At 47.7% G+C, this 27,002-nt stretch overlaps 1 protein-coding gene across 2 annotated transcripts in view; it reads right to left on the bottom strand.

The window, feature by feature from the left end:
- Positions 1-20,098, bottom strand: part of SLC7A3 (solute carrier family 7 member 3) — a 34,582-nt gene extending 14,484 nt beyond the window's left edge. Inside the window, exons 1-2 of one of the 2 annotated variants that reach the window (XM_083486431.1) lie at positions 19,976-20,043; positions 15,614-15,679 (exon numbers count right to left, since the gene is read on the bottom strand). The gene's annotated coding sequence lies outside the window, so the exon portion shown is untranslated. Of the gene's footprint in view, positions 1-15,613; positions 15,680-19,975 lie in introns of both variants that reach the window. The other variant, XM_083486430.1, reaches the window with a different exon arrangement.
- Positions 20,099-27,002: the final 6,904 nt, after the last annotated feature.

The following is a 27,002-nucleotide window of genomic DNA, read 5'->3' on the forward strand; positions in this document are numbered from 1 at the left end:
TCATTTCCCCTGCTTCCAGTGGCAGGAAGAAATGAGAAATAAAAAACCTTCTCCTTCCTGTCAGTAACTCTCTCTTTGATGGAAAGATGGATATCTCCTTCACCATGTCTTCAACGGAGGTGGATATCTCCCTGAGTGTAGACTCTGTTTTAGAATTCAACTATGCATTTTCTAACCTAGAATTATTTTTGCCTGCTGTTTGCTGAAAACAAGGGCAAGACCTTTAAGGAAGTAAAAAATATCTTCAACTTACTTACTGTTTTGATTCTTTGTTAATAATAATAATAATAATAATAATTTATTATTTATACCCCGCCCATCTGGCTGGGCCTCCCCAGCCACTCTGGGCGGCTTCCATAGAAAACAGAAATACAGTAAAATATCACAGGTTAAAAACTTCCCTGAACAGGGCTGCCTTAAGATGTCTTCTGAATGTCAGGTAGTTGCTTATTGCTTTGACATCTGCTGAAAGGGCGTTCCACAGGGGGGGCGGCACTACCGAGAAGGCCCTCTGCCTGGTTCCCTGTAGCTTTGCTTCTCGCAATGAGGGAACCGCCAGAAGGCCCTCAGCGCTGGACCTCAGTGTCCGGGTAGAACGATGGGGGTGGAGACGCTCCTTCAGGTATATTGGGCCTTTGAGGCCGTTTAGGGCTTTCAAGGTCAGCACCAACACTTTGAATTGTGCTCAGAAACGTACTGGGAACCAATGTAGGTCTTTCAAGACCGGTGTTATGTGGTCTCGGCGGCTGCCCCCAGTCACCAGTCTAGCTGCCGCATTCTGGATTAGTTGTAGTTTCCGGGTCACCTTCAAAGGTAGCCCCACATAGAGCGCATTGCAGTAGTCCAAGCGGGAGATAACCAGAGCATGCACCACTCTGGCGAGACAGTCCGCAGGCAGATAGGGTCTCAGCCTACGTACCAGATGGAGCTGGTAAACAGCCGCCCTGGACACTGATTTGACCTGTGCCTCCATGGACAGCTGTGAGTCCAAAATGACTCCCAGGCTGCACACATGGTCCTTCAGGGGCACAGTTACCCCATTCAGGACCAGGGAATCCTCCACACCTGCCCGCCTCCTGTCCCCCAAAAACAGTACTTCTGTCTTTTCAGGATTCAACCTCAATCTGTTAGCTGCCATCCATCCTCCAACCGCCTCCAGACACTCACGCAGGACCTTCACCGCCTTCACTGGTTCTGATTTAAAAGAGAGGTAGAGCTGGGTATCATCCGCATACTGATGAACACCCAGCCCAAACCTCCTGATGATCTCTCCCAGCGGCTGCATGTAAATGTTGAAAAGCATGGGGGAGAGGACAGAACCCTGAGGCACCCCACAAGTGAGAGCCCAGGGGTCTGAACACTCATCCCCCACCACCACTTTCTGAACACAGCCCAGGAGGAAGGAGCGGAACCACTGTATGTGTGCCCCCAGCTCCCAGCCCCTCAAGACGGTCCAGAAGGATGCTATGGTCGATGGTATCAAACGCCGCTGAGAGATCCAGCAGAACTAGGAAACAGCTCTCACCTTTGTCCCTAGCCCGCCGGAGATCATCAACCAGTGCGACCAAGGCAGTTTCAGTCCCATGATGAGGCCTGAATCCCGACTGGAAGGGATCCAAATGGTCCGCTTCTTCCAGGCGTGCCTGGAGTTGCTCGGCAACCGCTCGCTCAATCACCTTGCCCAGGAATGGAAGATTTGAGACTGGGCGATAGTTAGCCATCGTGGCCGCATCTAAAGATGGTTTTTTAAGAAGCGGTTTAATAACCGCCTCTTTCAGCGGGTCTGGGAAGGCTCCCTCACAGAGGGAAGCATTCACCACCCCACGAAGCGCATCGCCCAGTCCTTCCCGGCTTGCTTTTATAAGCCAGGATGGGCAAGGATCCAGGAGACAGGTGGTTGGCCTCACTCGTCCAAGCAGCCTGTCCACATCCTCGGAGGTAACAGATTGGAATTGATCCCACTCAACTTGACTAGACAGAACTCTAGCACTCTCCCGCCCCGGCCCTGCTCCCACGGTGGAGTCTACTTCTTCCCGAATCTGAGCGATTTTATCTGCAAAAAACTTTGCAAAATCATTGCAGGAGAACATGTGGCCCATACTGGGCCCCGATGTTGCAGGTGGTTCCGCTAAATTGTGAACCACCTGAAAAAGTCTCCTGCTGCTGTTTTCTGCAGATGCAATAGAGGCGGTGAAGAAATTCTTCTTCGCCGTCGCTATCGCCACTTGGTAGGCTCGACGTTGAGCTCTAACCTGTGTCCGGTCAGGTTCGGAATGAGTTATCCGCCACCGGCGCTCTAGCCGTCTCAACGATTGTTTCATTGCCCTCAGATCCATGGAAAACCACGGGGCTGTCCAGGCTCCATGCAATCGGAGAGGGCGCTTCGGAGCCAAACAGTCAATAGCCCTGGTTAACTCCACATTCCAGCGGGCCACCAGGGAATCAGCTGAAAGGCCATCAACATGGGATAAAGCATCCCCTACCACTCTCTGGAAGCCAATTGGATCCATTAAGTGGCGGGGGCGGACCATCCGAATTGGTCCCACCTCCCTGCAGAGGGGATGGGTCGCAGAGAAGTCCAGTTGCACCAGGAAGTGATCTGACCATGGCACTTCTTTCGTTTCGCTTTTACTTAGTGTCAGATCACCAACATCCATAGAGGTAAACACCAGGTCCAAGGCATGTCCACGGCTATGGGTTGGGCCAGACTTATTTAGGGACAGCCCCATGGAGGCCATGCTTTCCACGAAGTCCCGAGCGGCCCCTTGTAAGGTCGTGTCGGCATGGATGTTAAAATCCCCTAGGACGACCAAGCTAGGTGTCTCCAGGAGGACATCTGCCACGACCTGAAGCAGCTCGGGCAGGGAATCCTTGGTGCAGCGGGGAGGTCGGTACACCAAAAGGAATCCTGTACTGCCCCTATTGCCCAACTTCCAGAACATGCACTCAGAAAACTGGGTCTTCCCAATAGGATGCCTGGTGCAAACTAATGACTTCCTAAAAATCACTGCAACCCCCCCTCCCCGCCCACATGACCTGGGTTGCTGTGCGTAAGAGAAACCTGGTGGACAAGCAGCGGCAAGGACAGGCCCATCTGCTTCATCCAACCAAGTCTCTGTTACACATGCCAGGTCAAATCCTCCATCCATGATCAAGTCATGGATGGCAGTGGTCTTATGAATCATTGACCTGGCATTGCACAGCAGCACCTTCAGGTCATGTGGGTATCCCTTGCTGATTCTAGTATCCATCCGGTCAGGACCAGACCCGGAGGCAGGAATAGTCCTCAGACAACGACTAAACCTGCCCCCTCTGTAATGACATGGTCTAGTCTTAGCGTAACTCCTCCTCCTACCCGTGATCACCGAGATCAGTTGTCCCAGTGCATCCCCCCCCTGTGGAACATGCCCCAGCCATTTTGTGGGCTGGGGCCCACTCCTCGGCAGCCCTGACCCCTCCCCCTAAGAACAAAATAACACCTTAAACAAACAAACAAAACCAATAAAACAATACAAACAAAAAAATGTAAAAATTACAAAAACATCAGAATTAAAAAAATAATAATAATTCCCCAAGCACAACCAAACATCCATCCCACCCCCACCCCCCACATACAAAAAATCCAAAGAAAAATTTTAAAAACATTTTTAAAACACTATGTGCCCCTCCGGCAGTAACAACTGTCCTAGTGAGGCCTGTCAGGCCCCGCCCCAGGCCAGGTGGTAAGTGGCAGGAAGGAGCAGGGCCCTCAGGGGAGTCTTCCTGGGCAGCAGGCAGCAAGCCGCACGCAGTCCTTATGAGGCTTCAGGCCCCGCCCCAGGCCAGATGGTAAGTGGCAAGAGCAGGGCCCTCAAGCACTCACTCAGGGGAGTCCTCCTGGGCAGCAGGCAGCAAGCCGCACGCAGTCCTTATGAGGCTTCAGGCCCCGCCCCAGGCCAGATGGTAAGTGGCAGGAAGGAGCAGGGCCCTCAAGCACTCACTCAGGGGAGTCCTCCTGGGCAGCAGGCAGCAAGCTGCATGCAGTCCTTATGAGGCTTCAGGCCCCGCCCCAGGCCAGATGGTAAGTGGCAGGAAGGAGCAGGGCCCTCAGGCACTCACTCAGGGGAGTCCTCCTGGGCAGCAGGCAGCAAGCCGCACACAGTCCTTATGAGGCTTCAGGCCCCGCCCCAGGCCAGATGGTAAGTGGCAAGAGCAGGGCCCTCAAGCACTCACTCAGGGGAGTCCTCCTGGGCAGCAGGCAGCAAGCCGCACGCAGTCCTTATGAGGCTTCAGGCCCCGCCCCAGGCCAGATGGTAAGTGGCAAGAGCAGGGCCCTCAGCACTCAAGGGAGTCCTCCTGGGCAGCAGGCAGCAAGCCGCACGCAGTCCTTATGAGGCTTCAGGCCCTGCCCCAGGCCAGATGGTAAGTGGCAGGAAGGAGCAGGGCCCTCAGGCACTCACTCAGGGGAGTCCTCCTGGGCAGAAGAAGCGGGAGAAGAAGGGGGAAGCCAGCTTACTGCGTTTGTTGGACTTGCTCAAAGCAAGGTTTTATAGCCTAATTCCTATGCTTTTAATTTTGCTGCCAATGGTGGGATTTCAAAACTCCATTCAACCCACACACGTGGGTACCTGGAGGGATAAATTGTAATTATGGTAATACATCCTCTCGTACATATTAGAACCCATCCTGCAAAACTCAATAGGCTGAGTATAAACAGAAGAAGAAAGAGGTAGGTCAGCAAGCCTCAAGGTATGTAGAGGTACAACACTTGGAAACAAAAGGGCCAACTCTCTACAACACCTGAAAAAGCCCAATGAGAATGAAGCATGTACAGTGTGGCTTCCAGGAGCAGTTAGAACACTGCGTATCAGTTGCAAATTAAGAATAGGAAAAGTAGGAGTGTGCAGGGGAGAAATGGAACTGGCTTGCTTGAACATAGTGCCAGCTCTGGATTTTGGAGACCCTTTAGGCAAGACACCCTTGACACCCCTCCCTCAATTGAGTTTACAACATTGCAGCAGGTCCAGGGTGCTCTTGCCAGTGGACCCCGTGCTGGGATGTGAGCCTCCAGTCTAGCAGATGCCTAACCATGCTGACATTTAACCAGCTCTGACCTAACGGCTTAGTGGGATGCAACTCAGCAACATTTTGTTGCAGGTCCTGCTTGTTGTCTATAACCAGCCAACTGCAGAATTTCCATCATCTGTGCTGCCCCAAGGAATCAATAAAGATGCCATCTACCCAGCCTGTCTATCAAGCTGACTGATTAAACTGTCGGGAGACAGAGCAAAGCAGAGGCCCTCTCATTTCCTCTTTCTGCAGCATTGATCTATGAAGACTAATGACCATCTCCATCTGCTAGCAGACCATCTGCTTTGTTTGCTAACAGGGAAAAGCGCTATTTATGAGCATCCTGGAGAACCCACAAGTGAAAGCATAGAAAAACCAGGATTTGGCAACATGTAACTAAAAGGAAAGTCCTGTGCCATTAACAGTTCTGTGGTTGGCAGAAGGAATCACAGGTGCAACACCAGCCAAAAACCAGCTATGAAAAAGATATTGACAACAGTGAAGCCAGTACTAATATTTTTGGATGTATCTCTGGTTTATTTCCTTCCCTTTCCTGCTCCTTTAGAGACACAGAAAATGTGCAAAATGTTTCCCAACCCAGAAATAGTTTTTTACATCAATGGAAGGAAACTGGCATGCAGAAGGTACAAAGAGAAGATCAACAAAGAGACGCCCTCTGCAGTTGGCCAGCTAACATCCCAGAACCCAGGAGCATCTTTTCAGAAGAAGAGGATTGGGGCCCCACAGAAAGCCCTAATACAGCTGTGGGTGTGAAGGAACCCACAACATGGTTGCTTCACTTCAGCCTCGTAGGAATCTCTCTGACCACATCCCAAGCCCTGCCTTGATGTAATTTGCCCCCCCAGGCCTCAGGAGTAAAGGCTACAGTGGACTTGGTTGAAGGGCCTGGCTGCTGGATCTGCCCAGTGGGCCATCTAGTCCAGCATCCCATTTTCAGAAAGGTCAACCAGATGCCTATGGGAAGCCCACAACTCCTTTATCCTCTGGAATGCTGGAGCCTCCATAGGAGCTGCCAGATGGCTCTGTCGCCAGAGGTCCCCTCATGAGGAATGGTCTACTCAGAAGAACAGAGGGGATCTAGCTGCAAAGGGGATCTAGCTGTTATACCAACCGCTCAATCTTCTCAGTGGAGAGGTTACGCTAAGTAATACATTTGACTATTATTGAATATGGAAGCTTATGTCTAAAGGCAATAGATAGAACAAACACCATTAGATGTACTGGTGGATAAGTGTTTAATGGTTCTAGTATTTATTTTAAAAACTAGTGAAAATTGTTTTAAACAAACAAACAAACAAACAAACATTGACCCAGCAAATGAGCAGCAGGAAGAGGTGCTGGCTATGAGGATATATGTGTAACTGTCTGCTATGAACCCTTGGTGGGTTAACAATTCCCTGTTGAGTTCCTTAACATCCGGATCATGGCCACAGACAGCACCATTGGGGACTGCAGGGTTCTTCTGATGGAACCCAGAGTTTACCCTTTGAAGCCAAAATGTTAAGGAAGCATATTGTTAGCGTGGGAGTTGCAATAACATTGCTTTGGTCCTTTGTGTCACCCTCCTGGCTCCTGACAAACAGGAGGGGAAGTGTCACCTTGATGGATGTTCGCCATCAGCCAAAGGAACGCAAACTTCCATTTCCAGCAGAACGGAATAAAAATGGAAAAAGTTATGTGAGGAAACACATTTTTCAAGCCTGGGTCTGTTGTGGGAACAGTGCCCAGAAATGATCTCAGCAGGTGGAAGTATTAAGATTTTGCCCCCTGGCTACCAGCGACCGCTTCTTCCCACAAACCAAAGTGCCTGTTCAGCCAAGGCCAGAAATTACTGTGCATGGGGAGGGGAAGAACTCCTGGACAAACACACACCAGGACAGCTTCGTCCTCCCATCCCCCTGCAACCAAGCCTAGCATAAACCTCCAGAATCACACACTCCGGTGCAACAGGAGACAGTCAAGTGCACACAGCTTACAAAAGCCAGCAGCTCTGGTTTGTTTTTCTTTACGTAACCGTTTGACTTCACACACACTCAGCAGTTCCAGGCTGCCGTGATCATGGCACCATTTCTAGAAAGACAAAAGCAAACTTGCCTGCTGTGCTCTGGTCTAGGAATCCTACTACCCTAGAAACAGTACAGTGCTGGTCAGCCAGGACCGGAGGCCACTACTTGCTGCCGTCATGAAGGATGGGAAGCTCTGCTTGACGGGGGGGGGGGGGGATCCAAGCAGGAGCTGACATGAGATGGCTGGACAACTACCAGACAAAACTGCCTAGCAGCATATTCCTCAGTAGAGATGTGGGAACAGGCTGGCTAAGCTGCTTAGGAAGCCTTTTAGTGTTCCTACATATTTTTTAGGATTTGTTTTAATATTAAATAAACGTGGGGGTGGATTATTCTTTTTTTAAGGAAGCCTTTTAGTTTGATTGAGAAAAAGCAGTTGATAATGCAAAACTCACTGGCTGGGTATGGAGTTTGGTGGGCGTGGAAGGAGAGCAGAAGGCCACAGAAGACTGCTGAGGAGCGGCAAGCTACTGCCTCTGACAGCAAGATCTGTTCAAGAGTGCAACAGACTCCCTCTGGAGGTTGTGGACTCTCCTTCCTTGGAGGCTTTTAAGCAGCTGGATGGCCCTCTGTCATGGGTGCTTTAGTGGAGATTCTTGCATTGCAGGGGGTTGGACTGGATGACCCTTGGAGGTACCTTGCAACTATTCAATCCTATTATTCTATTATTTTTATTTATTCAATTTATATACCACCCTTTATCAAAAGCTCCCAGGGTGCTGTACATCATTAAGAACACATTTTACAGAGCATAATAATTACATAATGCAAAGCATAATAATAAAATAGTCATACTAACAATCTCCTTCCCCGCCCCCCAACATTGAAGAGGCCATAAGTTATTTAATAGCCTAGGCTTGGGTAAAGAGGAACATTTTCACCTGCCATCTAAAGACATGTAATGATGGTGCCAGGCGAGCCTCTCTGGGAAGAGCATTCTCCAGTTGGGGAGCCACTGCAGAAAAGGCCTGTTCTTGTGTTCTCTCCGAACCTTTCAGGGACACACAGAAGTGCCTCACATGACAAGTGCAAGGTTTGGGTCAGTTCATATGGAGAGATGTCTCTAATTCATGGTGTTTCTAATTCAGTGGTTGTGCCTTGTGGATCCTTGGGGCAGGTGGAAGTGTGACAGAGAGCCCACTATGGATCGTTAGGGGGTCCTTCCCTACAAAGCAAAGGATTATAAACAACAAGCGTATTAAGAGTTAGCATCAAACCTTGGAGAGATGCAGCAGCCTGCTCACTTTAACCTGAATGGGCTTGCCTACAGAAGAGAGGGCGGGCTGCCATTTATCTCCCCACCTGCCCACAGCAAGCTGGGGTGGAAAGGACTCAGCTGGAGGAGCATCTCAAGGGGCAGGTTCTCCAGGTTCAATCTGGTCCTTGTTGCAAAGCAGTAGCACAGAGCTGGGCCAAGTCACCATCCAGAGAACGAGACCAAATGAAAATGAGGATGAAAGAAAGGGCTGTGAAGAAGAGAGTCGGAAAAGGGCAAAGATGGAAGAAAAGAGTCCTTAAGAAGTAGTGCCACTCATGAAAAGCGGCAACAGGAAATCATTCCATCTGCAGAATGCTCCACCTGCTTAGAAATTTCTGCCCGCAACACTTGGTTTCAAAGTGCAACATCTTTAAGTCATATTTTGTGACCATATTGCAGCACCATCATCTTCATTTCATTCACTGGTGAATTATTATTTTTTAATCACCACCTTTGCAAATTGCATTTCAATGCAAACTGCAATGCTGTTGGGGGGGGAAACCAAATTATGTTTAATGGAGCAAAGTTAATAAGCTATCTTTAACAACATTTAAAGATAGCATACAGGCAGCCTATTGGCAAAAACCTATTTGGTGTTTTGCAACTTTCCAACTAGTTGCAGGACCTTAGCAGAATACATGCAGAATCCCCGGAAGCAATTGGCGACTTGGCTGCAGACAGAATAGACGAAGCAGGAACTAGGAACTTGTAGTTAGGTGTTTATTATATACAGTGGACTATTTACAAGAACAGAACACAGATCTTTTGCTAGCTCTCTCTGACATGACTCACAACTCCTACACTCACTGACACACTGAACCACTGAACTACCAGTTAGTAGGTCATTAATTATCACTCCCTTGAGAGAGCTTGACCAGTCAGGGAGCGGTCTCCATGTCTCTGTTATCACCAGGCAGACTTACTCCTTCTGATTGCCTTCTGGCTGTCTGCCAAACCTTAATTGACTCTGTGTGAGTAGCTGCACGTACACAGTTTCCCAACACAGCCCCCAGTTTACGCGCATTCAATATGTGTGCGACTGTGTATATGTGCATCACACTGAACCCCAAAGTGACCTGTAGACATCATAAAAACATCACTGAAAAATCTCTAAAAAGGCAGAACAGGGGTGGAACAGGGTGTTTTCAGGCTTTTTCAATGGGTTTTGATTATGTAAGATTTCATCGATGCATGCTGGATGTTGGATCCAAGACAACTCACAGTGCTCTCTCATCCAAAGGAGAAGTAAACCCAGGAGCTTTGCCTCATAACTTCCCACCACTTTGAAAACATTAAACTACCAGCCTCCTACCCAGAGAAGCCTTGCTCACATCAAGGCACCACTGCAGCTTCTGTGATCATACAAGTTCTGGTTGAAGGGATGGAGTTGACAGAGCAGAACAAGAAAAGGTGCCAAAGCAAAATGCTGTCCCTCTGCAATCAGTGCCCAGAAGTGCCCTAGCTTATCTACGAGGATGGCAGTTGGGTTGGCAAAACACATAATTAAACGCTTCCTCCTCGGAAGAGCAACTGAACTCACATTTCACTGCCAGAGCAAGGAAGTTAATTGTGCCTTTCAATGCTCATCTGATCCTATTAATAGATAATAATTTTACTTGAGCAGAAGGAAGCACCAGAGAAGGTCATGGTTGCCTGGCCCCAGCTCCAGCTGAAAACTAGCGTAACCTAGGTTACTGCCGAAGAAAAGGAAGCCTGGGGTAAGAAAGCAAGAAAAGGCTGTGACTGGCAGGAGCCAGAAGCTGTGCCTCCCTTTCCCTGTTGGCATCAGATGCCCACTCTCTGGCTGTTAGGCTGCTCTGTTGGTCTAAATCTATTTCTGCGCTGTTATCACTTTAGATTGCTGGCAGATCCTCCCATATTTGAAGAAATCCCCTTATATCCTACTTTTCTATGTTCAGGGATTTTGATTTTTAATTTGGGTGGTGGTGACAGCACAGCACTCCACCCTGCAAGCCCATGCCCATGCACAGGGCGCCCTAGAAACAGGGTTGCCAAAATCTCCATACCAACTTAGATCTTTTCACTGGGCTACAAATAGGGAGCCATGCTCCAGAGAACAAGCTTGATTTAGTTCTGCAGCCAAAAAGCAAAGCTGCCAGCTACACAAACACAATATGCCATTCAAATTCTGGGTTCTTCACAAATCTATATGAAACATATAGATTGGATACCAGACCCATTCCTTAAGCAAAGCCTTTGCTGGCGGCTCTCTAGAATTACAGAGAGCTATTTGGAGGAAGTGGTCCTTGCATCATTACACACACACTAGATGACCACAACACATTCTATTCAAGTCTGCCTTGGACAGATGCTCTTTAAATCTACCTTGTGCAAAATACAGCTGCTCAGATGCTTGTTGGGCCACAACAGAACTACAACTAGGACTATAACTCTCCTTGGCCCAGACTCTCCAAGTGTCCCTATTTTTCAGGGACAGTCCTGGATTTACAGAAGCTGCCCTGGTTTCTCATTGAATGTCTTGCTTTTCCTTAGGACATCCCTATTTCAATTGAAGAAATGTTGGAGGGTATGGCTCAATTATGCACCTCCCAAGCCAAGGAGATAGATAAGTAACTATACAACTTTTAGAAGACATCTGAAGGCAGACCTGTGTAGGGAAGGTTTTTTTTAATGTTTAATGTTTTATGTTGTTATATGTGTTCGAAGCCTTCCAGAGTGGTTGGGGAAACCCAGTCAGATGGGCGAGGTATAACAACAACAACAACAACAGTTGTTGAATACAACAACAACAACAACAACAACAACAACAACAACAACAACAACAACAACAACAGTTGTTGAATAGGATGTCCTGATTTTCATCAGAGAAATGTTGGAGAGTATGTTAGCCCCAGCCACACCTGAAGTCCAAAACATCTGGAGGGCACCAGGCTGACAAAGACTGGACTAGCTATTCAAAGCACATAACACCTATTACACTGGCTTGCTGTTCATGTCCTGATTCTTGGCCCCTTTTAAAGTGCTGGTGTTCACCTTTAAGGGCTTGAGTGGTTTGGGACCAGGTTATTTGGATACTCACACCAGTTCAGGCCTTAAGGTTAACCTCAAAGGCCCTGCATGGGGGCCTGCCATGAAACTTGTGGCCACTAGAGACAGGTGCATATGGCTCTCCTTCACTAGCAAAGTACGCATGGCTTCTACGTTACAGTCAAACCTCGGTTGTTGAACGTAATCTGTTCCGGAAGAGTGTTCGACTTCCGAAATGTTCAACAACCGAGGCGTGGCTTCCAATTGGCTGCAAGAGCTTTTCACACTCAAGCGGAACTGTGTCGGACATTCAGGTTCCAAAAAACGTTTGAAAATCGGAAGATTTACTTCCAGGTTTTTGGCATTTGGGAGCCAAAACGCATGATAACGAAGGCGTTCAGAAACCAAGGTTTGACTCTAGTGACTTTTAAACAAGAGTCTGAACACTTCCTCCCTGCTAACACTGCTTTTTAATATGCAGTGTTCCTGTGTTGTTTTTAAGTGCTACTGTTTTACTGCCCCAATGCTTATACAATGTTTAATAATTATTTTTAATATTTCATAATTTTCTTGTTTCTACTTGTTAGTCGCTTTCAGACACCTTCGTGGAAAACCTGACAAATTATTAATAATGTAATAGCAATTATTTTTAGTTTTGGATTGTGGTTTTATTACAATCTATATGTCTTTGCTCTGCTATAAGCCGCATTGGGAGGATTTTGCCCAAATATTTTGAAATAAATGAAATATATACAAATGTCCTCCCATTTCTTATTTTCACTTTATATTGGTTGTTTCCCAGTATTTACATGTGGGATTTAAGGTTCGGGGAGCAAAAGCAGGCCAGAGGTAGGTAAGCCACCTGAGTGGCATGATGATGTCAGTAATACAGCATGGCAGGGGGTTGGACTCGATGGCCCTTGTGGTCTCTTCCAACTCTAGGATTCTATGATTCTACAAACCATCATTCCTTTAAAGAGAGGGAGAAATAGTTGGCAATTTTCACCTGAATGTGGGAGCTGCACTTTAATGAGCTATGGAGACAAAGACAATAATCTAGGCTTTGGCAAGCAAACACGATTCATGGGTTATCAGTTAAGGGGTGTCTTGCGGGTACCAAGAATTAATGGTTCGTTTCAGAGTTTTCTTCCCCTGAAGACAGGATGGGTTAAAATTAAAAGCTTAACTGAAAAGTTGGTTTATTGTGGAATTAGCATTTTCAGCTCTTAGATCTCCTCTTAGTTCCTCCTGATCAGGAGGACTTTTGAGACCGTAACTCAGTCCTGCGCAATAAAAAGATGTGTTGATTAAAAAAAATAACACAGGTGCAATAATGAAAGTTGCAAAATACAAGAAACAGGTCTTGGTTGTTTGCTTGTTTTTCAGTCCCTCCCCCCCCCCCACTTGCTCCTTTTCATTAAATCTGTTTGCTCCAGAGGGAAACGTAATTGCCAAGCCCAAGCAATGCCAGACCCCCTGAAGAGCTCCACCACCTGCTACTCCCATCGTGAGTCCCAACAGGGAAGCGCAGACACGGAGAGGTGGTCTCCTTATGATGGCTGCCGTTCATGAGGCGTAACTTATTAAGGAAACAACACACACCTTCACAAGGACAAGCAGAGCTGGCTGTGGGAAGAGCAACACTGGAAATCGCCATGTTCAAGAGGAGCTGAGGCCTTGAAAGTGCCCTTGCTGCAGAGCTGGTGCCAGATCTCAGGGGCTCCTTGGCACAGTGCTGCCATTACAACTGCCACCCCAACATGGCCACCTCTATGCAATACCTCCCCACCCCACTGACTCTCCTGCCAGCCGCTCTCCACTGGGCAGCATTTCAGTGGCAATGCACTTTTGAATAAAAACCAAGCTTGGCTCCTCTCCATGGTGGTCACCATGCAATGCCAAAATCACCTAGCTATATAGGCAAAGGCATTGCATTTCAGGTCAGTAAAAGTGGTGGGCAGCCACTGCAGGGGAGAGCAGAGATTTGCTGCCATTGTCTATGGGCCACTGGGGGAAGGCTGAGAGAAGTGTGTGGGACCCTCCTGAACCCGTGGGGTGCTTGGCTTGCACCCACTGCAGCTGGCCATAGGTGTCAGGTCTGGCCCTCAATATGCCAATTGTCGCTTATTCCAGTCACCCTCCCAGGTTCCCACTCCTGGTGCCTTAGGCTTCCACCCTGCAAAGACTCTGAGAGAAGAGTATAGAACCTCAGGCCGATCTCTTCCCTGGAGAGCAGCAGTCTCTACCCTGCAGACAAGACCCTTCCTGCTGCTCTGGAAGCTCTCTCGGAAACACCAGATAAAGAACAGCCCAGTAATAGCCTGTAGGATAGGCACAGCCACACTCCCCGTGACAGACTGGGGCATCACCCTGCCAATTCGCTGGTTCCCATTTTGGGCAGGAATGATTCACTGAGCAGTTACACTTTTACCGCGGCCTCTTTCTCAGTGAGAGATGGTCACAGAGGAAGAGTCATCTGAGCGTGAACTGATGAGGGCAAAAGTCCTGGACAGTTACAAGGAGCTGCAGGAAGAGGCAGCCAACTGCATCAGCCAGTCACTGAAGATGAAAAGCAAGCCCTCTTCCTTCTGTTGCAGCTGCTCAACTCATTTAACTTTGCCTCGACAAGTCTGCGAAAGATTCTCTCTCTCTCTCTCTCTCTCTCTCACACACACACACACACACACACGGCCCTCTGCATGGCTTATTAAGCTACAGGCTACACAACATTTGGAGGCAACTCAGGGCATGGAATGAAATGTGCTTTGGGTGGGTCCCAAGTCACGCAGTGCCACTGGCTGGTCCTACCTGGTGTCATGTCTCTTGCAGAAAGATTAAGAGAGGTTGCTGGGTTTTCTTCTCCCACTCGCAGAACTTCCCTCCTTGGGGAAGGTCTGCAACTCAGAGGCAGAGCCATGTGTTCGGCATGGAAAAGGTCCTGGGATCAGCTGCCAGCATCACCAAGTGTGGCAAGGAGAAAATCCTCTGCCTGAAGCCTTGTAAAGACACTGCCAGTCAGTACAGACAACACCAAGCTAGGTGGAGCAATAACATAGGGCAGTTTCCCATGTTCGTAAAAGTGCATTCTCCTTGCCACTTGGCTTAGCAACCTAACTGATCCACACTCCAGCTCAGGAAGGCCATAAATGACATACAGTATGTTATAGACCCTAAGGAATGGATAAGAGAAAATCCTTGGCTCTCAAGCCTAACTAAAACCAAGTTTAAGCATGCACCACTGTGTTTCAAAAGATTATAAATGTGCCTCAATTTGACCAAACTGTGGGAGGCAGTGGAAAACAGGAGTGCCTGGCATGCTCTGGTCCAGGGGGGTCACGAAGAGTCGGACACGACTAAACAACTAAACAAGAAGTGCCTCAAGGCAAAGAACTGCATTCACCCATTACCCCGCCCCTCAATTTGCTCTGTAGATCACAGATGTTGACTTTAACTTCCATAATTCCCGGCTCTTTGCTAGGTCAGCAGGGGGCTGATGGGAGCTGGAATTCAAGCCACCCATCACCCTCATGTTGAGGAAGGCAGAGACCATAGAGATGTTAAAAAACCCAAACCAGGAAGAGATTAGTCTACTAGCCTTCAAACTGGAGCAATTTCCAGAAGGGATTCCTTCCCACTAGGGCTCTATTTACTCAACCGCAGCTCTGAGGCATTTCAGAGCACTTTGCCCAACTCTCTGAAACCTCCAGGAGCTAATCTATAATGCGGTGCTAATGAGGTCTGCTTTAAAGTCAGCTGCTCCACAAGAAAGATCTGAAGCAGAGGACCAAAGAAAAGATCTAAACCACCCTTGTTCCCTTGCTAGAAGGAAGAAGAGTATCATCTGTACAACTGGCTCTTTCATCTCACAAGTTATTAAAAAATCTGGGAGATTGTGCACTTAACACTCCAAGCACCCAAGACACAAACACACACCTGGCTGGGACTGCACACAATTTCCTGAAGTGTTCTTAGTGTCATTCAGAGGCTTACAAAAATTCCTGCTTGACTGAGTAGGAGAGGTGTGTGTGTGTGTGTGTGTGTGTGTGTGTGTGTGTGTGTGTGTGTGTGAACATGGGCTCAGACTCCCCTCCTGCAACCAAGAAAGTGCTCAGCTCATCCCAATATTATCGGTGGAAATCATGCAATAGGGATAAGAACAAAGAGGAGAAACATTCGCAGAGCTGAATTGGGAGCAAAAGGAAGTACCCACCTGGCTGTTTTCAAAAGCTACTTGCTGCTCAGTTAATATCAAGCACTTCTTCCCCACAGATATATTCTAGGAAGAGAGGAAACAGCAAGGCAAGTCAGAAAGCAGCTGGGAGCAGGTCTGCTGTACTGTACTCTGATTCCTGGGCACAAATAGACTGAGGAATGCTGGGTACAGTTACAGTTCCTCTTTCCCTGCTTGCCAACTGACCCTCTTCTGCTCCCCACTACCACACTGCCGAGGAACATCGGAAGCTGCCTTATGTAGAGTCAGACCAACAGTCCATCTGGCTTGGAGCTATCTGCAGTGACAGCTCGCTGGGGTTTCAGAGCAGGCGCTCTCTCAGCTTTGCCTGGAGACTGGACCTTCTGCATGCGAGACAGATCCTTCGTCACCAAGCTATGGCAGGCACAGGCAGGAAGTAGCCCCCAGGGTGCAAACCTGAGCAGAAGTCATGCTCAAACACAGGGATGAAAGGGTTTTCCCCGCCCTTCCTTGATTTCAAAAGACCTAGGAGTTTTAAGTGCCACAGGTAACAATAGCAGGATAAACAGACGAGATGGGATCCTGAGGCTAGCACCACAAGGGCCCTTTAAACCTACTCCAATGCCCCACTGAGCCACTCCTCATCCTGGAAGGCCCCTGACCTGTTCATGCATCCTGTTCTCAATATAGCCTCAGGATTGGGATCCGGCCTGCTACTTCCCAGCAAGGCCAAGTGTATCTAAGGAACACAGATATTACCATTGCCTCCAGTAAGGGGGCAATTGTTTTTTGCAAAGGGATTTTGGAAGCTGCTACCCTCCAATGCAGAGACGGGAAAATGTGCTGCCCTTTGGATGGTGCTGGACCATGACTCCCACCATCCTTGAGCACTGGCCACACTGGCTGGGGCTGGCAGGAGCTGGAGTCCAGAAGTTGCTGGAGAGAATGCCTCTAGCACATTCAGTAAGCAGGATTTCACCAGAATCTAAGAGCAGCTTGCTGGATCAGGCTAACAGCTCTCTAAACCCAGCACTTTCCTCCTCTTGACTGACCAGATTACCCCAGGAAGCCCACAAGCAGGACCTACATAAAAGCAATGGTGCTCGGAGGCATATTCCTTCAAGTGAGGAGTATTGTTAATGTTTTCCCCACAGTATAAAACTGCACCAGTTTTAAGAGGGCACGTTTCATACTGGGAGTTACCTGTGGATTAGAATAACAGGACTGTAGAATTGTAGAGCTGGAAGCAGGGCCGGATTTCGGTTTGATGCGGCCCTCAGCTCCTGAAGGCAATGGGGCCATTTATATGTCCAGCTGTCCTTTGCCCACAACAAATTGTCACTGTTTCTTGTGTTGAATACAGTCATACCTCTTGTTATGTTTGCTTCAGGTTAAATATTTTCAAGTTGCGGAACGAGTTACTTCTGGGTTTCGCCGCTCACGCATGCGCAGATGCTTAAAATGACGTCACACACATGCACAGAAGTGGCAAATTGCGACCCACAGACACAGGCTGTGTTCTGCTCAGGTTGTGAACAGGTCTCCTGTTTGCAACCAGAGGTACCACTGTATATGCTATATGGTAATTTATGGACCTAATAGGTATCTAAAGCCATTTGCACATAACAAAATATGTATTTTATCAAAGTAATTGTTGACCTGAAATACAATTAAGAAGTATATTAATACAGTGGTACCTTGGTTTGCATACATTTTGGATTACAAACACGTCAAACCTGGAAGTGCATGTCCCAGTTTGCAACCTTTTTTAGGATTACAACCCTTTGGGGGGGGATTATGAACAATTTTTTTTTGGAGGCTTCATTGGCAAAAGTGCACCTTGGGTTACAACCTGTTTTGGTTTACAAACGGACCTCCAAAATGGATAATGGTGGTAAACCAAAGTACCACTGTAGTGAAATACAATTAAGAAGGATGTTAATAGTGAAATAACTATTAAGCTCTAACTTAAAATTTTGTAAATGTACATCCAGTTTTTTCCCCTTTTATTTTTTGGGGGCCTCCAAGAGAGTGGGGCCCTAAGCTATTGCTTGTTTAGCTTATACATAAATCCAGCACTGGCTGGAAGGACCCTGAGGAGCAGCTAGTCCATGGGGAGGCAAACAATTGCCTTCTCACTCCGGCCCGCGGACAGTCGGGGAATCAGCATGTTTTTACATGAGTAGAATGTGCCCTTTTATTTCAGATGCATCTCTGGGTTATTTGTGGGGCATAGGAATTTGTTCATTCCCCCCCCCCCCCAAATACAGTCCAGCCCCGCACAAGGTCTGAGGGACAGTGGACGGACCCCCTGCTGGAAAAGTTTGCTATCTAGTCCAACCTCCTGCAATGCATTTGGGAACTGAACTTGCAACCTTGGCATTATCAGCACTGTGCTCTACCCACTGAGCTACAACAGTCCAGAGGCAGTAAAGGGAGGCACTGCCTTCTCTTCTCTACGGAGACAGGACTCAGCCAAGCAACTGCTGCAGCCAGAAGCACCGAATAATGCCAGGGGCTGTTCCGGGCAGGGCTCAGTTCCCGCACCCACACTCTTTTTTAATTTAGCAGCTGAAAGCCAGAAATTGGACAAGGAATTTCCCACGGCCTGGACAGTCTGAATCAACACCCCGCCCAAATCTGTAGTTTTTTGCTTTCTTGTTTTTCCTCAACCGCCGCCCCCTCCTACTCTTTGCAATGAAGAGTTCTGGAGGATGTGACAGCCTGCCATTCTTTTATGACAACATGGTTGGTTCCTCACAAAGGTGTTGTCCGGCTGTGCAGCCAGCAACGACTGAAGGGTCCATAGAGGCAATCCAACGACCACTGGGCTTGCTTGCATTCTCTCCCCACCCCCGAGATCCACTAGGAGCTGTTCAACAGTGGAACGGTCTCCCTCAGGTAGGTTGTGGGCTCTCCTTCTTTGGAGGTTTTAAGCAGAGGTTGGGTGGCCATCTGTCATGGATGCTGTAGCTGAGATTCTTGCATTGCAGGGGGTTGGACTGGATGACCTTCAGGGTCCCTTCCAACTCTATGATTCTATCCTCTGGTCAACGGGCAGAGTCTTCCCAGTATTCTCTTTGTAGAGGCACAGAGGTAGAGTTTTAAGTGTAAAAGCAAGATATAGATAAGATAGCCAAGTGTAAAAGCAAGATATAGATAAGGTAGCCAACAAGAAAATGTGCATGTATGAAATTAATGCAATGAAAAATGCATACATAACATTGTACCGGCAGCATCAGACTGATGGACAGGAAAGTTGGGTGACTGGTATATCAGCATTCTATGATTATTTTGGGGTGGGGCGGGCATTTCGGCAGAATAGGAGAATCAGTTAAATCAGACCCTCACAAAAAAAGCAAACTAAGGCAGAGTAATCTGGAGTGAACACAATAGAAGGGGTTGGCAGTTGTTATGAAAATGCTACAGGAATGATACGATCTCTGTCTTGGCTACTGTTCTCCCCTTCTCCGAATTCCTGGCAAGTCTCCTTATAGCAGCTGCCTCTGCCATGTTCAGGAATCTGATTTGATTTTTCATCCCAAAGCGCCCCAACCTGAACTTCACTCTTGCAGGGTGAGACACAAACATACATAGAAGATACGGGGACAGATACAGTCTGTCTACAACTGCCTTGCCCACCTTTCCAAAGGGCAGGGGTTGCTTTGGGCAGGGCAGGGGTGGTGAATTTGGAGTGAGGACAGCAGCCCTGGTCGCCAATAAGGATGTCTGCTGCTTGGGGTAAGAACCAACATCAACAACAGCTCAGGGAAAGCTCAAGCCAGGATGTTGGCAGGAAAAGGTGTGGAATGAGAGAGAAGCGTGCTCAGATCTTTCTCACAACCGGATCTTACTCCCTAAACTATAGGGAAAAGATGGATGATGCAACCTCCCGGAGCGAGCTCGATGCCGTCCCACTCCCCTCTGCCCTGCAGACAGATATTTACGGGGGCAGCCGCAAGCTAACCTAAACCGCCCTCCCACCTGCGGGGCACCAGGGCGCAGTTTGCTCCAGATGCGGAACCTTCTTTCAGGGAAGGGGTAAGGTCACGCGGCGCCTCTACAAAGCGGGGTTTTGTGTCTGTGTGTGTCTGAGCATGGACAGAGCGCGCTTCACCGCGCAAAGGAGGCGGCGGGGGGAAGCCCTAAAAAGTTATAGCGCCCGAATCTTCGCGGGAAACCGAAGCTACACCTGTTGAACTCCTGCCTGGCTGGTCGGCGCGCTCCCGGTAGGGAGGCGCTGACGCAACCCGGCACTCCGCTTGCAAAAGAGGCAGCTACTCGGCAGTCAGTGAGTGAGGAGAGGGGAAGAGAACGAGCCGCGGCCTCCCCGGCTTCCAGCAGCCCAGCGCGCCCCACTGCCCTGTCCCCGCCTCTCACCAGCCAAAGCAGCGCAGATCCGGCGCCTCCCGCAGCTCAGCAGCCAGCAAATCCCAGAAAGGAGAATCGAGGGCGGGCGGCCAGCAATATCAAGTGGCGAGGACCGGAGGGGGCGGGCCGATGGGGGGGGGGGACAAAGCTGCGCCCGCCTCCTCGAGGCAAAAGGCGCTAGATGACAGAGGAGCGCGCTTGTGGCACCTCTGCCCAGCGAACAGCATCGTGTGAATGAAGCGGGCAGCGCTAGCACTACCGTGCAAAATGACACGTGTCCGAGACAGCCTGCCCCTTCCTTGGAACAGTTTGAATCATAGAATTGGAAGGGGATCCAGGGTCATCTAGCCCAACCCACTGCAATACAGGAATCTTTTGCCCAATGTGGGGCACGAACCCACGACCTTGAGAGTCTCAGGCTCTTCTGCTGACCGAGCCAAGTTCTGTCCACAGCTTCACTGGCTGCCTCTCCTTCCAGAAACATAAAGCAGCACTCCACCTGACAAATAGCTCAGTTGGTAATGAGACTCTTAAGGTTGTTGGTTCGAATCGAACCACACATAGCATTTCAATGGGTTGGACTACATGACCCTCATGGTCCCCTCCGACTCTATGATTCTATGACCTCTGTCTCTCTCCACTAAATCCCTCCATTAAAAAACCTTTCCCCAATGTTTCCTATTCCTACAGAATACTCGCAGCACAAATCCTACAGAGGCCTACTCAGAATAATGCCCTGAGGCCAAACTCTCAGCTAAGCTGGTATGGTGTTCCTTTATACAGTGTGTAAAATAATATTGTGCGGTTAGACTCTGCCCATTAAATTAATAATTAGGGGGGGGGGTTAAATTGTAAAAGCAAAGTTTGCTAAAGACCAGGAAAAAGGTTTGGAGCTTTAACCCTTTGACCATAATAAGCTTAAGTACACAGAAAAAGTTTTTCAGCAAATCCAAGAAAACTTGTTTTAGTTTAGATTTTTTAAAAAATAAGATGAAAAAGACATTTTCTTAGTAATTTTGCAAAATATACTTGTAAACTGCATGAAAGGCAGCCCCTGATATTAATTTTTTATTTATTTTCCTAGTTTTCAAATGAATGAAGATTTTGACAGATTTTTTTCTGAGCACTTGGGGTCAAAAGAAAGTACTAAAACAACTGTTGTTTGAGACATTTCATTCCGATCTGCTAGGCAGAGCCTGACAGAGGATGATGACATCCTGCCCCTTCTTCTCCCCAGCAATATAAATCCTGGCTACGCCCATGCGTTTAGTCTATTTAACCCAGGAATGAGATGCCCACCAACTTGTCTTTAAATTCATGCAGGAAAAGGCTCTCAGTGGCTACTAAATCTGATGGCCGTGCTCTACCTCAGGCAGCGATGCTTCTGAATACCAGTTGCTGGAAACTTCAGGAGAGACAGGCCTGCCTACGGTCTTGTTGGATAATTATTGGGAGTTATAGGAGGAAAATCGAAATGCGTGTGAGAAGGGCTGAGCAGGGGAAGGTTGGAACATGAAGGCTGTGTGCACAAGAGAGCCATGAGACAAGGACGGAGTGACATGTGCAAAGCATCTATTGCTATAACTGTTGAGGACAAAGGAAGGAAGGAAATATAAGAAAGTTGCTATGCTTTGTGATTAAGCCACAATAAGCTAGTAGAGTGGCTCGGGAAACCCAGCCAGATGGGCAGGGTATAAATAAATTATTACTATTACTATTACTATTACTATTACTATTACTATTACTATTATTATGATTATTATTATTAGGAAGTACTACCATATAGGGACACGCCTGCCGCTTTGCTTGTAAGTGTATAAATGCCTGTACTGTACTGTTTTCGCAGTTGGTGTGCCATGCCTCACTACTTGCTGCCTGAGGTTGTGTCACACTGGCCTTGCAATGCCTAAATAAACGTCCGTCTATTTGGTTTCTGGATTCTGTGGTCTGTTCCGGGCTACCTAGGGTATTTTCCCAGCACTGAAGACACATCTATACAAGAACACCTTGCTTGCATGGTTTTTCTAGTAATCCTAGTTATTGGGGAGCAAATAATTCCCTACAGGTCCGAAAGTGGAGACTGGAGAGGTTTCAACTATGACACCACTGAGCATGTTTCCCTGGGGGGAAACTAGGCTGCAGTAAAAAGGCCCTGTTGCTTATTACCTGACGTTATTGCCATGGGAGGTTAAGACCCAGGATGGCTTGGCTCAGCCTCCATGGTCAGAGGCAGCAACGCTTCTGAACGCAGGAAGAAGGAGGCTCTTATGCTCAGGTCCTGCGTGTGGGTTTCCCGCAGGCATCTGATTGGCTACTGTGAGAACAGGATGGCACACGAGATGGGTTGCTGGCCTGATCCAGCAGACTCTTATGAGTCTGATCATTTGCCTACACTGACAGCTGTCCAAGATTTCAGGCAGGGCATCACTCTTAACCCTACCTGGAACTGAACCCTTTTGAATAGGAAAACAGATGTTCTGCCAGGAGCTACCATTCTCCAGAGATTAATGAGCCTGAGCTGCCTGGTGCCAATCCACACCTATTGACCCAGCTGGCCTTGCTTTATTTACTCCACCAGGCAATGGATCCAACACTTCTCCCTCTCCATCTCAGCCTCGCCTTACAAGATCCTTTAGTAACTGGAGATACCAGGGGTTGAACCTGGGGCCACTCTGCGTGCAATTATAGCAGTCCTGTGTTCCCCCCAACACCTCTGCCGTTTCATTCCAGACTGATTTATATATCACCCTTTAGCATTAGTTTGCAGGGCAGTTCCCAATACCTTTGAAATGAACAGTGAGTCTTACCTCCGAGGGAAGATGCGCAGGATTAGCCTTCAGCAGTAAAATGTCAAGAAGCAATGTGTTGTTCCCTGCACATAAGCCTCTTTAGATGGATGCTTCTGACCTCTGAGGCTGCTTCTTCCTCCTTGCCTTGCATCAGCTGCTCCCCAGCATGAGGCAGACCTGTTTCCTTCCCGCAATTCACTCTCCCTTTCTTGCTTTAGAGGGGATGCATTCATTCATTCATTCATTCATTCATTCATTCATTCACTTCCAAGCTCTGGGGGAAACCAGAGCTGGGATCTTGCTGCTTCCAGATGGGGAAATGTGTAGAAGAGAGAGGTAGGTGCTTCTTTCCCTCTCTTGTCCTCATAGGCTTAGCTCAATCACATTAAAACACCTCACCACCACTCCAAGACCTGTTGTTTCAGGAGGATGCGGTGAGGGCAATTGTGTCTTCCAGTTAGTACTGCGGTGCTGAATTTCTTGTGGATTGTGCAGGCTCTGCTTCCTCTTCTGCTGAGAGAAGTGTTGCTGTTTTTCTCCTCTTGAGAGGAGTGGGAGACTCTTCCTTCTTGCTCCCAAGATCCATTCTTGAACCAGCTATTGACCTCAGAGCTGCTGTCCATCTGCTACTTAGCAGTTAAGCACCAGGGACATCCAGGGAACCAAACCAGCTGGGCTGATGGGTGGCACAGTCCAACAAGCTCTGGAATGTCAAAGGATTCCTATCCCTGATCCAGAGGTTGTTGGGACTGCAACTCTCCATCAACCTCAGCCAATGTAGCCAATGGCAAGGGTTGATGGGTGTAACATCTGGAGGACCACAAAGTTACCCACCTCTGCTCTAGGCAGGGATGGGGGACTTCTGGCACTCCAATTTCAGACTCTCAGCACCTCTGCCAGAAGAGCTTCAGGTCAGATGCAGTGCATAGCAGGGTGTCTAGCTAGCCTCACAAGATGCAGCATGATAATAGGCGTCAGTGCCCTAAGGGATGTACTCTGGAAGACTATTTTCTTAATCAGTGGGTGTGTCAGCCCTGCTTAAGCTTTCCCCAAGTGCCATCCATTTTACAAAGGGCTGGCCAGTGTGCATGCACACGAAAGCTTATACCAAGATCAAACTTAGTGGGTCTCTAAGGTGCTACTGGACAATTTTATTTTTTATATATTTGGAGCTCAGAGGGGATTCAGCACTGTGAGTCACTGAAAGGTGCTTGGACCAAGCCAGGAGGAGATGGGAGAAGAAAATACTTCTTCATGGCAGATGAAGGTGATGGACTATATGGAACTGGCGGAAATGACTGGCAGAATCCGAGACCAGGGAGAAGAGTCGGTGGAAGAATACTGGAAGAAATTTAAAGACTATTTACAGAAATATTGTAAAATTAATGAATGTTAGAATGATGTTGGATAGAAATTAAGTGGTTTCCAGCTGTAATGCTTTAAGGGAATATAAAAAAGGGTTATAAATAGGTAAAAATTTAATGCTATTATTTTTAAGATCAAGATTAGGATAATTAAAGAGGGTAAGGATTTGCTGATTCAACAGATGGAAGTGGAATACAAAAAAGGGAGGTATGAGGAGGTCCGGGAAACAAGCTAAAGGAAAATAAGTAATGGGAAATCTCTGTGTTGTTTTTTTAAAACTATTTTTATTATTTTTTTTGTTTATATTTTTTGTTGTTGTTATACTGTAAAAAATCTTAATAAATATCTTATAAAAAAAATACTTCTTCAACAGGGTGCATGGTTAGGTTACAGTTAGTTGCCAGGCTAAAATGTTCTACTTCCACCAGGCCTTAGGCTGATTAACATCCTTTTAAATATGTTTGTAGGAGGGGGTGGCGGTCAATGGTTTTTGTTCTTGTTCTTAGTAATGCATTTTGTGTTTTTACACCGTGAACCGCCCTGAGATCTGCAGCTGAAGGGGGGGTATACAAATGAAACAAACAAACAAACAAACAAACAAACAAACAAACAAACAGAGTTGCTCCCACAAGAGGCAGTGATAGCCACCACTTGGGATGCTTTAAAACAGAGCTTCATTAATGTGTAACCCAAAAATTTTGGATCTGCTCCAAGCTGAGGCTAAAGTTCTGCATTTGTTTCGCTGGATTTTTGGATGTTAACTTGTAACCCCAGTTTGCTGTGCCAATTACTCAGTTTTGGGGTGTGTGCGGTGATGTCGCAAAGCGTGATTCGCAGCACGAAACTTTGGCATCAGTTTGGAAGGAACCCAAAATTCAGGGGTTACATGTTAATGAAGCTTTAAAATAACTTCATGGGAGAGAAGGCCACCAATGTTGTTTTCTGTCTCCGAATGCAGGTTGTTGAGAATCACAAGTGGAGAGAGCGCGGTTGTGCTCAGGCTTTGCGGAAGGCTTCCGACTGGGGATCTGGCTGGCCGGTGTGAGAGCAGAATGCTGCCCTAGACAGGCTGATCCAGCAGCTAGGCTCTTACGGGACTTCCGGAACAGGGTTGCCAACATTTTCAACTGCTCCCTGCCCCTTTAACAGCAGTGCTGTCATGAATAAATTAATTTCAGATCACTTGGTCTCATTTAGGGGCATTGCTAGATTGCAAAAGTACACCTCAGAGCACAGACTCATGAGTGGACTGAGATGGCAGTTGCCTGTGCTCCCACAAACACCCTGCTTTGCAGGATCTCTAGCTGCTATGTAAAATAAAGTTGCCGTTGTTTTTGGGAAGTGGCAGAAAAGCCTTGGGACTCAAACCCCCTGAGCTGCTCCCCTAGCAATGGCCCCATGCATGTCAGTAAAAGTTTCACCAGGGTCATTTCAGCGCACCTAGTTACTGTAAAAAAATAAAATAAAAGGTGCTGGTGTAATGACATCAGTAAAACAAACAAAATGTTGACCACACTGAGAGCATTAACAGGAGTGGCTGCTGCCTGACCCTCCGCCTCCAGCACAGAGGAAAGCACCACGCAGAGAGCACCCCCATCTTCTGTGCCAGGATGCTACAGCTCTGGGCTCTAACCTTTGTGTGCTTATCCAGAGCTGCAATTTGGGAGAACAGAAGGGAACTCTCAGCTGCTCTTAAAAGTGTGAACACCAGACTATGTTAACCGGGATGCTTTGCAGCACCACCAATGATGAAAGCTCTTGGCTGCTGTCATCAGCTGTCAGGCTCATCGGTGCCAGCAGACCCACCCTTTCCCCTTCCTGAGTCCAGGAGCGGTTGGGGAGGTTGGCTTAAGAGGGATTCAGCATCCTGGCATGCTCTTAGAGATCTCAAGACTTCTAAGACAGCAAACAATAACACTTTCCTAGTCTGGGGCAGAAGAAGATAGCCTAGAACCAGTCCTTTTCTCCTTGAAATGATCAAGGTGAGGGTACTGCAGCTAAAAGGAACCACTCTTGAAAGACCAGCTGGAAAAAGCATTGGTGAGATGGGAACAAGGGCTAGGTTAGCAACAGCCCTACTGTAGACTAGGCGCAAGACATTTTGGCAGCAGAGTCCGAAAGTTAAGAAAAGTTTGCCAAAACAGCCAGTTTGCAGTGCCTCATAGTGGGGCCAAGCCTGGTCTTCTGCCCCCACCCAAATGAATCACAGCATGAAGAAAACACTTTTCATTATTTCATATTTATTTCATTTTATCATTTTATTTGTTTACCAAATTTCTATACTGCCCATTATCCTAGCATCACAGGGCAGCTTACTATATAAAAACACAAACATATATATCAATCATTACATACTGTATTTTTCACACTATAAGATGCACTTTTCCCATCCTAAAAAGTTAGGGGGAAAGTGTGTGCGTCTTGTGAAGCAAATGCAGGCAGGAGGCTCTGCTCAGTGCTCCCTTTAAAGAGGAAAAGTCCCCAAGAGCCGCACACACGCTCCACGTGCTCTTTAAAGGGAGCGTGGCTCTTGGGGGAGCCTTAGCCGCTCGCAGCCTCTCCTGAGCAGGGGGAGAATTCATGCCGCTGCCCGGGAGAGGCTGCACGCGGCTATCCCATAAGCCAGGACACAAGCGGGATCGCTGAGCTGTGATCCTGATTGCTGTCCTGGCTTCTGGGATTCAGAATATTTTTTTTCTTGCTTTCCTCCTCCAAAAACTAGGTGTGTTTTATGGTCTGGTGCGTCTTATACAGCGAAAAATACGGTATATAAAAACACCCACACCCACCATATCCTACCTCCCATTTAAAAGGCCATAGATTGCTTAATTAGCCAAAGGCTTGGGATGAGAGGAATGTAATAATAATAATAATAATAATAA

This window comes from Podarcis liolepis, assembly GCF_965112155.1.
Source record: "Podarcis liolepis genome assembly, chromosome: Z".
NCBI classification, from domain to species: Eukaryota; Metazoa; Chordata; class Lepidosauria; order Squamata; family Lacertidae; genus Podarcis; species Podarcis liolepis.